Source organism: Crocodylus siamensis, chromosome 1, assembly GCF_052110815.1.
Source record: "Crocodylus siamensis isolate JL-2025a chromosome 1, ASM5211081v1, whole genome shotgun sequence".
NCBI lineage: Eukaryota > Metazoa > Chordata > Crocodylia > Crocodylidae > Crocodylus > Crocodylus siamensis.
The window spans coordinates 425,769,737-425,778,346 of record NC_143395.1 but is presented as its reverse complement, the minus strand read 5'-3'; positions in this window follow the sequence as shown (position 1 = coordinate 425,778,346).

Genomic DNA, 8,610 nt, shown 5'->3' with positions numbered 1-8,610 from the left:
GGGCAGGAGCAGGACGAGACGCCCCAAGCGTGACGTTTCCCTCTGACGTGGATGCGGGTGTCCCCGCCCGTGTGCGGGGGGTGTCCCCCACGTCCCCGCTCCCCCGTGACACGCTGATCTCGTCCCCAGGTCGCGGTGAGCGTGCGAGATGCCGTCGGCTGCGGCGCTGCAGGACCCCGGTGACTCCTGGCCGGAGCAGCCCGAGGGCCGTGGTGCGCACAGGCCCGTGGAGGAGGCGGGAGAGAGGGACACCCCGGGGCCTCGGGACAAGCCAGCTCCTGTCCCCCGAGAGGGGCCCCGGCCCCCCCAGGACTCAGGTGAGGGACCAGACGCAAGGGCCGGGCGGCAAGGCAGCGCTGATGCGTAGGGGCGCACGGTTGTGCGCGTTCACCATTGAGAGCACCGATGCACACCCTGACTGGCCGCGCTCGCCGCTTAGGCGATGGGCAGGGGGGCAGGCGGGAACGCCAGAGCCCCCCCCACAAGCACTGGCCGATCGCTGCAGCCGATCCCAGATGCGACCGCAGCTACTCCCAGAAGCAGCTGCAGTGATCGGCCACAGTGATCAACCCTCGAGGAATTGGCTGCAGAGGTTCCCCCAGGCAGCAAGATCCCCCGTTGATAGGATGAGCCGTGGGGGGACCCCCTCCCCTAGGCCGGCAGGACTGGTCACAGGGGGGCATGTGCCCCCCCCCCCGCCACGACTAAGGCAGCACCAGTCACTCAGGATGCAAGGGGAGAGGCTGCAGTATCTGCCCCAGCTGGGACAGGGCTGCAGTATTGCAGACCACGTGGCTGGGCTGCGACCGAGCTCTGCAGTCTGTAGCTGGGCAGCTCCTAAGCTGGACCCTGATCCTTCTCGCTGCAGCCCGTTGCGCTACACACGTATCTCAGGCCTCCTTGTGCTGCCGTGGCACCGATCAGCGACCTTACTTTCATTCCAGCAGTCACCATTCGCTTGCCCCTGCCCCTTTCTCATGTTCCCTGGAGTCCTTGGTGCCCAGTTGCAGGGAACAGGGAAGTGAGATTGCCCAGCGACCTCGACTAGTTCGGGTACAGCTCAGCCAGCGCTCTGTCTTGCTGCAGATTCCCCTGAAACCGAGGAGACCTGGGAGCTGTCAGCAGGCAAAAGCTCCTCAGGCTGGTGCCCCAGGCCAGGCCCTTCCCCAGGGGCAGGGACGGAGTGGTGGCTCGACCCTGCCCAGAAGCAGGAGGCACTGTCCCTCCGTGCAGAAATCTCCGCCAGAACCTGTTGCTCCAGTCACTGCTCCAGCAGCTCTTGTTCTCCCAGCTTGAAGCATTTCCCGTGCCCTGGAAGCATTTCCCGTGCCCTGGAGAAGACTGACCTCGCACTTCCTCTCCCCTGCCCTTAGCATGTGGATGTGACACAGCTCCAACATCCCTCAAGCTTGTTCCCAGGGAGCCATGCCCCTGCCAGCTCGGACATGTGTCGCGGTAACCGAACCCCGAGTGACTCGGGCCCCAAGGCCGCGGTGGGCCGGGTGGCAACTGGCATACGAACAGGTGGGGTTAGCGGCGGTGGAGCGTGAGCTGTACGGGAAGTTTGAGCAAAGATGATTTATTTCCTCACGCTTGGGAAGCGGAGGCTCAGCTGTTTCTTCAGTTACAGTACAGCGAACAACGAAGGGGTCTGTTGGCCCACAGGTTCACTAGCGAGCCCTTGCTTTCTGCCCCCGAGGGCGAGGTGCGGCTGCCCGCTAGCTAGTCCCTGGCCTGGTCGCCAGCTCGTGAACGGGGTGACAAACAACAACAACTGTAACGTAGTGAATCGAGGCACGGGGCCGCGACGCCAGTCCAAAAGACAGTCGTAAGCCGAGGTCGGAGATGAGAAGCCAGAGCGAAGCAAGCCGACGTCAGACTCGAAGCCGAACAGCCCCGGAACCGAGATCGAAGAGACGCGTCGCTCCGCCCGCCGCCCGCAGCCTCCGCTCGGGGTCGTTCTCTCCCTGCGCGACACCCCTGCGCGGGCAGCCTCTGCTCACAGGATCCAGCGGTCTCCCCCCTGAAACGCACACCCCCCACCCCGCCACCCCCGCGGGGCGGCTCACAAACCTTTTATAAGAATTTAGTGGCCAATCAGAATGCTCTTCACAGAGAAATTTCTAGTCAAATGACATCATGCAGTCAGTGAACTGAGCATGTGCGCTAGATCAGATATTACCTCATGCTCTGTGACTGGCAAGGCTCCCGGTCACCCTGAGGGCACGTTCTGGGGCCTGGCGTAGTTTCAGCTCCCTGTGGTGGCAGACATGGTGTTGTGATGACCACCACGGACTTAGCAAGAGCTGTGGGACGTGGAGTCTACCTTCTCCCCCTTCCACACACCGAAGCCTCCGTCTGCCTCAGTCCCAGGCCGGTGCGGGAGGCGAGCACGGCTGTCCCCGTGCCAGCAGCACCAGCGCTGCCCTCCGCGCTCCTCCCCACCCGCAGGTGCTGGGACCCTGAGCGGCGCTGAGCAGAAACCTCCCGGAGAAGAGCCTGCGAAGCTGGATGTGCGGAGGACTTGCCCAGGGGGGCTGGGGCCAGGCCTGCAGGTGAGCAGGGCACCAGGTGCACTAGCGGGGAGCACAGCTGGGGCAGAGCTTGGGGCACACTGTAGAAAAGCAAACAAAAGATGGGAGCAGAGAGACCCGAAGAGCGTCAAGCCTGTGGTGCCGCAGGCTGCAGACAGCCCAAGCTGGCATTAGCAGGAGCTCCCCCCAAGTGCAGACCCCAGGGGTGCTGGCACGGGACGGCCTGGTGGGAGTGGTGGAGACGGGGCTCCCTGCATCCAAACATGCCAGCCCCGCTGCCTGAAAGGACGGAGCTGACAGACAGTGATGAGCTGGGCTGAGGCTGACACGTGAGCTCCCATGTCCACAGCTGCATCCACCTCGCGTGTGCGCTGAGTAACGGGGGATGCTGCAGCCCTGCCTGTCCTGGCTAAGCCTGCAATGAGCTGTAGTGCCGAGCGATTGCAGATGGGGCCGTGGGGCTGGGAGCAGCTGGCCCAGGACACTGATGGTGCAACGCTTGTGCCCGCAGCTCCGGGAGGTGTTTGAGGACGTGGCAGTGTATTTCACGCGGGAGGAGTGGGAGCTGCTGGACGATGAAGACAAGGTGCTTTACCGGGACCAGATGCTGAGGAATTACCAAGCCCTCGTTGCCCTGGGTAAGGCTCTGGTTCTTGCTTCTCCGTGGAGCTGTGCAGACCCTGATGTTTTCTTGTCATCTCCCTGTGTTTCAACACTTTCATCCTCGTGAACTTTTGGCTGGTGCTTTAAATGCAACAGGACAGGCGGGGGCTGACTGGCTGGGCAGCAGCTGTGCAGAAAAGGACCTGGGGATGACAGTGGACGATGAGCTGACCAGGAGGCAGCAGTGTGCCCTTGTTGCGAGTAAGGTTAACGGCATCCTGGGCTGCTTTGGTAGGAGCTTTTCCAGCCAAATAGTGATTCTTCCCCTCTGTTCAGCACAGGGGAGGCCACATCTCGAGTCCTGTGTCCAGTTTTGCATCCCCCACTACAGACAGGATGTGGACATATTGGAGAGAGTCCAGTGGAGGGCAACAAGAATGATTGGGGGGCTGGGGGACATGACTTACAAGGAAAGATAGAGGTGATTGGGCTTATGTAGTCTAGAGAAAAGGGGACTGAGGGGGGATTGAATAGCAGCCTACAGCTCCATGAAGTGGGGTTCAAAAGAGGATGCAGCTGGACTGTTCTCAGTGGGGCAGATGACAAAATAAGGAGCAATCATTTCAAGTTGGAGGAAGGACAGCTTAAGGTAAATATAAGGAAGTTTTTTCACTAGGAGGGTAGTGAAATACTGGAACAGGCTCCCCAGAGAGGTGGTGGAGTCTCCATCCTTGGCGGTTTTTAAAGCCCCACTAGACAAAGCCTTGGCTGGGACGATGTAGTTGGGGCTGATCATGCGCGTGGCTCTCCCCTGGACTCCCTCAAGCTTCTCCACATACTTCTTGAATTGTGGAGCCCAGAACTGGATGCGGGACTCCCTCCTACCATTGTATTGCCTTCACCACGTTCCCCACATGTTCTAACCCAGAGGGTCTCCAGTGTCCTCCTTGAATGCCAATCTCAGCTTGTAGGGAAGTGTAGCTTTCCTTGACATAGAGTGCAACCCCCCCCCACCCCTTTTTTCAGCACGGTCTTTCCTGTACATGGTATTGTCATTTTATACCTATGATCCAGTCATAGGAGGCGTCCCACCAGGTCTCCGTTACCCCTATGAGATCATAGTCATTTCTGTTGAGCAGAAGGACCAGTTCCTCCTGTTCAATTCCCAAGCTCCTGGCATTAGTGTACAGGCAAGTAAGTGTGCCGTTGGAGGCCCTAGGCTTCCTTGCACTCGAGGAGATCTGTTTCTGGGCTGGGGTAGGAGTAGGAGGGGTAGCTTATGAATTGCATCCTCTCATTGGATAGGGAACATCCTTTCATCTGCCCTGGTTATGTTGAATTGCCCTGTCTCCCAGAAAAAAGTTTCTTTGTCATCTGCTGGTTATGGATGGTTTTCACTGCCAAAAGTCCTTGCTTTAAACCTGCATTGAGATCTTCGAGAGCTCCTGGCGCTCTGGTGTAGTGCCTGAAGCCTGGAAGAAGGCCAACATGGTGCCTATCTTCAAGAAAGGGAGGGAATTGGATCTGGCTAATTATAGGCCCATCAGTCTGACTTCTGTCCTGGGGAAGATCTTAGAAAAGTTTATTAAGGAGGCCATCCTTGATGGACTGGCCGACGCCAACATCCTAAGGGACAGCCAGCACGGGTCTCTTGCGGGTAGGTCTTGTTTGACCAATCTCATTTCCTTCTATGACCAGGTGACCTATCACCTGGACAAGGGACAATGGATTGATGTTGTATATCTTGACTTCATAAAATCCTTCGATCTAGTATCCCACGATCACCTCTTGGCGAAACTGGCCAGTTGTGGCCTTGGCTCTACCACGATCCGCTGGCTGGGAATTTGGCTCCGTGGTCGGACCCAGAGGGTTGTAATCGATGGCAGTCACTCATCGTGGTGCCCTGTGACCAGTGGGGTCCCTCAAGGCTCTGTCCTGGGACCCATACTGTTCAACATCTTCATTAACGATGTGGACATTGGAGTCAGGAGCAGACTGGCCAAGTTTGCCGATGACACCAAACTTTGGGGGAAAGCATCCACGCCAGAAGATAGGCGGGTGATCCAGGCTGACCTGGACAAGCTCACCAAATGGGCAGATGAGAACCTCATGGTGTTTAACACTGAAAAATGCAAGGTCCTCCACCTTGGGAGGAAAAACCTGCAGCACCCTTACAGTCTGGGCAGTGCTACACTGGCTAGCACTACGGAAGAAAGAGACTTGGGAGTCATCATTGACCACAAGATGAACATGAGCCTGCAATGCGATGCTGCGGCTAGTAAAGCGACCAAAATGCTGTCTTGCATCCATAGATGCTTCTCGAGCAAATCCCAGGACGTCATTCTCCCCTTGTACTCGGCCTTGGTGAGGCCGCAGCTGGAGTACTGCGTCCGGTTTTGGGCTCCACAATTCAAAAAGGATGTGGAGAAGCTTGAGAGAGTCCAGAGGAGAGCCACGCGCATGATCAGAGGTCAGGAAAACAGATCTTATGATGACAGGCTGAGAGCCATGGGACTCTTTAGCCTGGAAAAGCGCAGGCTCAGGGGTGATCTGATGGCCACCTATAAGTTTATCGGGGGTGACCACCAGGATCTGGGGGATCGTCTCTTCACCAGAGCGCCCCGAGGGATGACGAGGTCGAACGGTCACAAACTCCTGCAAGACCATTTCTCCGAGCCCCCAAGGTCTGGAACAGCCTGCCATCGGAGGTGGCTCAAGCACCTACATTGAACACCTTCAGGAGCAAATTGGCTGCTTATCTTGCTGGGATCCTATGACCCCAGCTGATGTCCTGCCCTTTGGGCAGGGGGCTGGACTTGATGATCTTCTGAGGTCCCTTCCAGCCCTAATGTCTATGAAATCTATTAAATAAGTTATTATCACTCATTTATCAGTGGAATGCCAGAAAAGATGAATGGCAGACAAGTTTCTTTGGGTGAATCTGATGTCTTTTATTAGACCAACTTAAATAGTTGGAAAACAATTATTAAGCAAGTTTTCAGGTTCAAAAACCCTTCATTAAGCTAAGGAAGTTTCAGCAGTCGGTGTGTGCTCTTCCTGGATGGAATTAAAAGTCAAGAAGCCAGAGGCTGGTCTGGCATGCATACAAGACAGGTAGTCAGTGAAAATGTAGATTGACGAGTCGATGGGTGAGAGACAGGCCAGGGGGGGAAGAGAGAGAAGGGAGATGACTAGTGGATACCTGGGGAGTCAAATGTCAGGCAGGTACTAATGTGTCATAAATCCAATGTCTATATTTAGTCCATGATTTTTAGTATCCAGGAGGTTGATGAAGTGGAGTTCATAGGCCCATCTCTGGGCTACAACCTACACCCCAGAAAAGATGAATGTTGTCCATTCAGAAGTGTGTGCAATATCTCTTCCTTTTGGTACCTTGAAAACAGTAAAAGCTTTATCTTTCTGCCACCCTGGTACATCATGGATCACTGCATCTCCATGCCTGTCCCTGGTTAAAGTCTTTCTAAACCAGGGAGTGGTTGGTGCTTTCTTTTCTATGACCATCACTCCTCCACCTGGGTGACAAGGACCATTGTCTATTGAAGGTTTCTCCCTGCAGCACCTTCTCTTTCAAGGTGCCCATCCTCCCTTGTCCACCAAGGTCCTAGTAGCAACCTAGAGATCATGGATCCGTTCCCCTAATCCTGGTTGGTGATTCTGCATCAGGTACCCAGGTACTAACCCTCTTTACCCACTGCCCCAAACAGGATATGGAGGTCCCACACCTGCCTTAATCTGCAGCATCCAGCAAGGACAGGTGGAGCTCTGGGGCTGTGATGATGAGACCCGTGGGAAAATCTCCAGATCAGAGGAGCTGCTGCCAGGTGAGTTGTGGCTGCCCCCTCCCCGCTACCCCGCTCTCAGAAATGCGCCGTGCCCAAAGTGACAGGGAACGTGGAAACTGCAGACCTGCCCTGTGCTGACCTCAAAACACAGTACATTATGCTGTAATGTCCCCGGCAGGTGTTGTTCCCGCTCCCTGAATTTCAGCGATGTGAATACAAACAGGGGTTCCCTTCTTCTGCCTCTCATGACAGATGTTAGGGGGCAATTAGGTTTGCTGTCTTGATTTTTTCAGCCCAGATCTGGTTTCCCTGGGGTACCATGTCCTTCAGTTTCCATCTTCATTCAGCAGTCTAAGAGTTCATTCCCCAGCCCAAAATAGCTATACCTCTCTACCACCTTCTTCCAGGGCATGATGGGATTTGTAGTCCCCCCATGGAAATCAGGATGGTATGCTGAGGCTCTAGGTAGCCGTCAGTGTTGGAAAAGAAACAAGCTGATGCTGTCCCTGGCTGCTCCTGATCAGGTTGACCTGGAACCCAGGAAGTGTTTCATCCTGGTCTCAGGCTGCATGAAATGGCTCCATGGCATGGGTGGGATTCAGAAGCTTTCAGGTTGTGGTTGGGAACTCAATCCCCCACGTTTTGCACCAGATTTGCCCCCTTTGTGTTTTGTCTTTGGGGCCCTGAGTGTCATGAACATGCACCTTCCCGTCTCATAAGCACAGCGACAGAAAGGGATCTTGGAGTCATTATTGATTCCAAGATGAACATGGGCCGACAGTGTGAGGATGCAGTCAGGAAGGCCAACCACACCTTGTCATGCATCCACAGATGCATCACGAGCAGGGACAAGGAGGTGATCCTCCTCCTTTGTGCCTCATAGTTTCATAGTTGGTAGGACTGGAAGGGACCTGAGCAGATCATCAAGTCCGACCCCCTGCCATGGCAGGAAAGAGTATTGGGGTCAAGGTGTACATCCAGCCTCCTCTTAAAGCCCCCCAGGGTAGGAGCCAGCACCACTTCTCTTGGAAGTTGGTTCCAGCTCCTAGCCGCCCTGACCGTGAAGTCGCGCCTCCTGATATCTAGCCTAAATCTCCCCTCTGCCAGCTTGTGACCGTTATTCCTGGTCACTCCTGGCAGTGCTCGGGGGAACAGCGACTCCCCCAATGTCTGCTGATCCCCCCTGACTAGTTTGTAACGGCCACTAGATCCCCCCTCAGCCTTCTCTTGTGGAGGCTGAACAGGTTCAGGTCCCGTAGCCTCCACTCATAGGAGTTGCCCTGCTGCCTTCTGATCATGTGAGTGGCCTCCTCTGGACCCTCTCCATGTTGTCCACATCCTTCTTGAAGTGCGGCACCCAGAACTGGACACAGGACTCCAGCTGCTGCGGCCTGAGCAGTGCCGCATAGAGGGGGAGGATCACCTCCCTGGACCTGCTTGAGATGCATCTGTGGATGCATGACAAGGTGTGGTTGGTTAGCCTTCCTGACTGCATCCCCACACTGCCAGCCCTTGGTCATTTAGGCACCAATGATGACTCCAAGATCCTTTTCTGGCTCTGCGCTGACAAGAAGGAAGTTCCTCAGCCTGTAGCTATGGTGCTGGTTTTTCTTCCCCAGGTGCAGCACCCTGCACTTGTCAGTGCTGCTCCTAGCAGGGCTGGAGGTGAT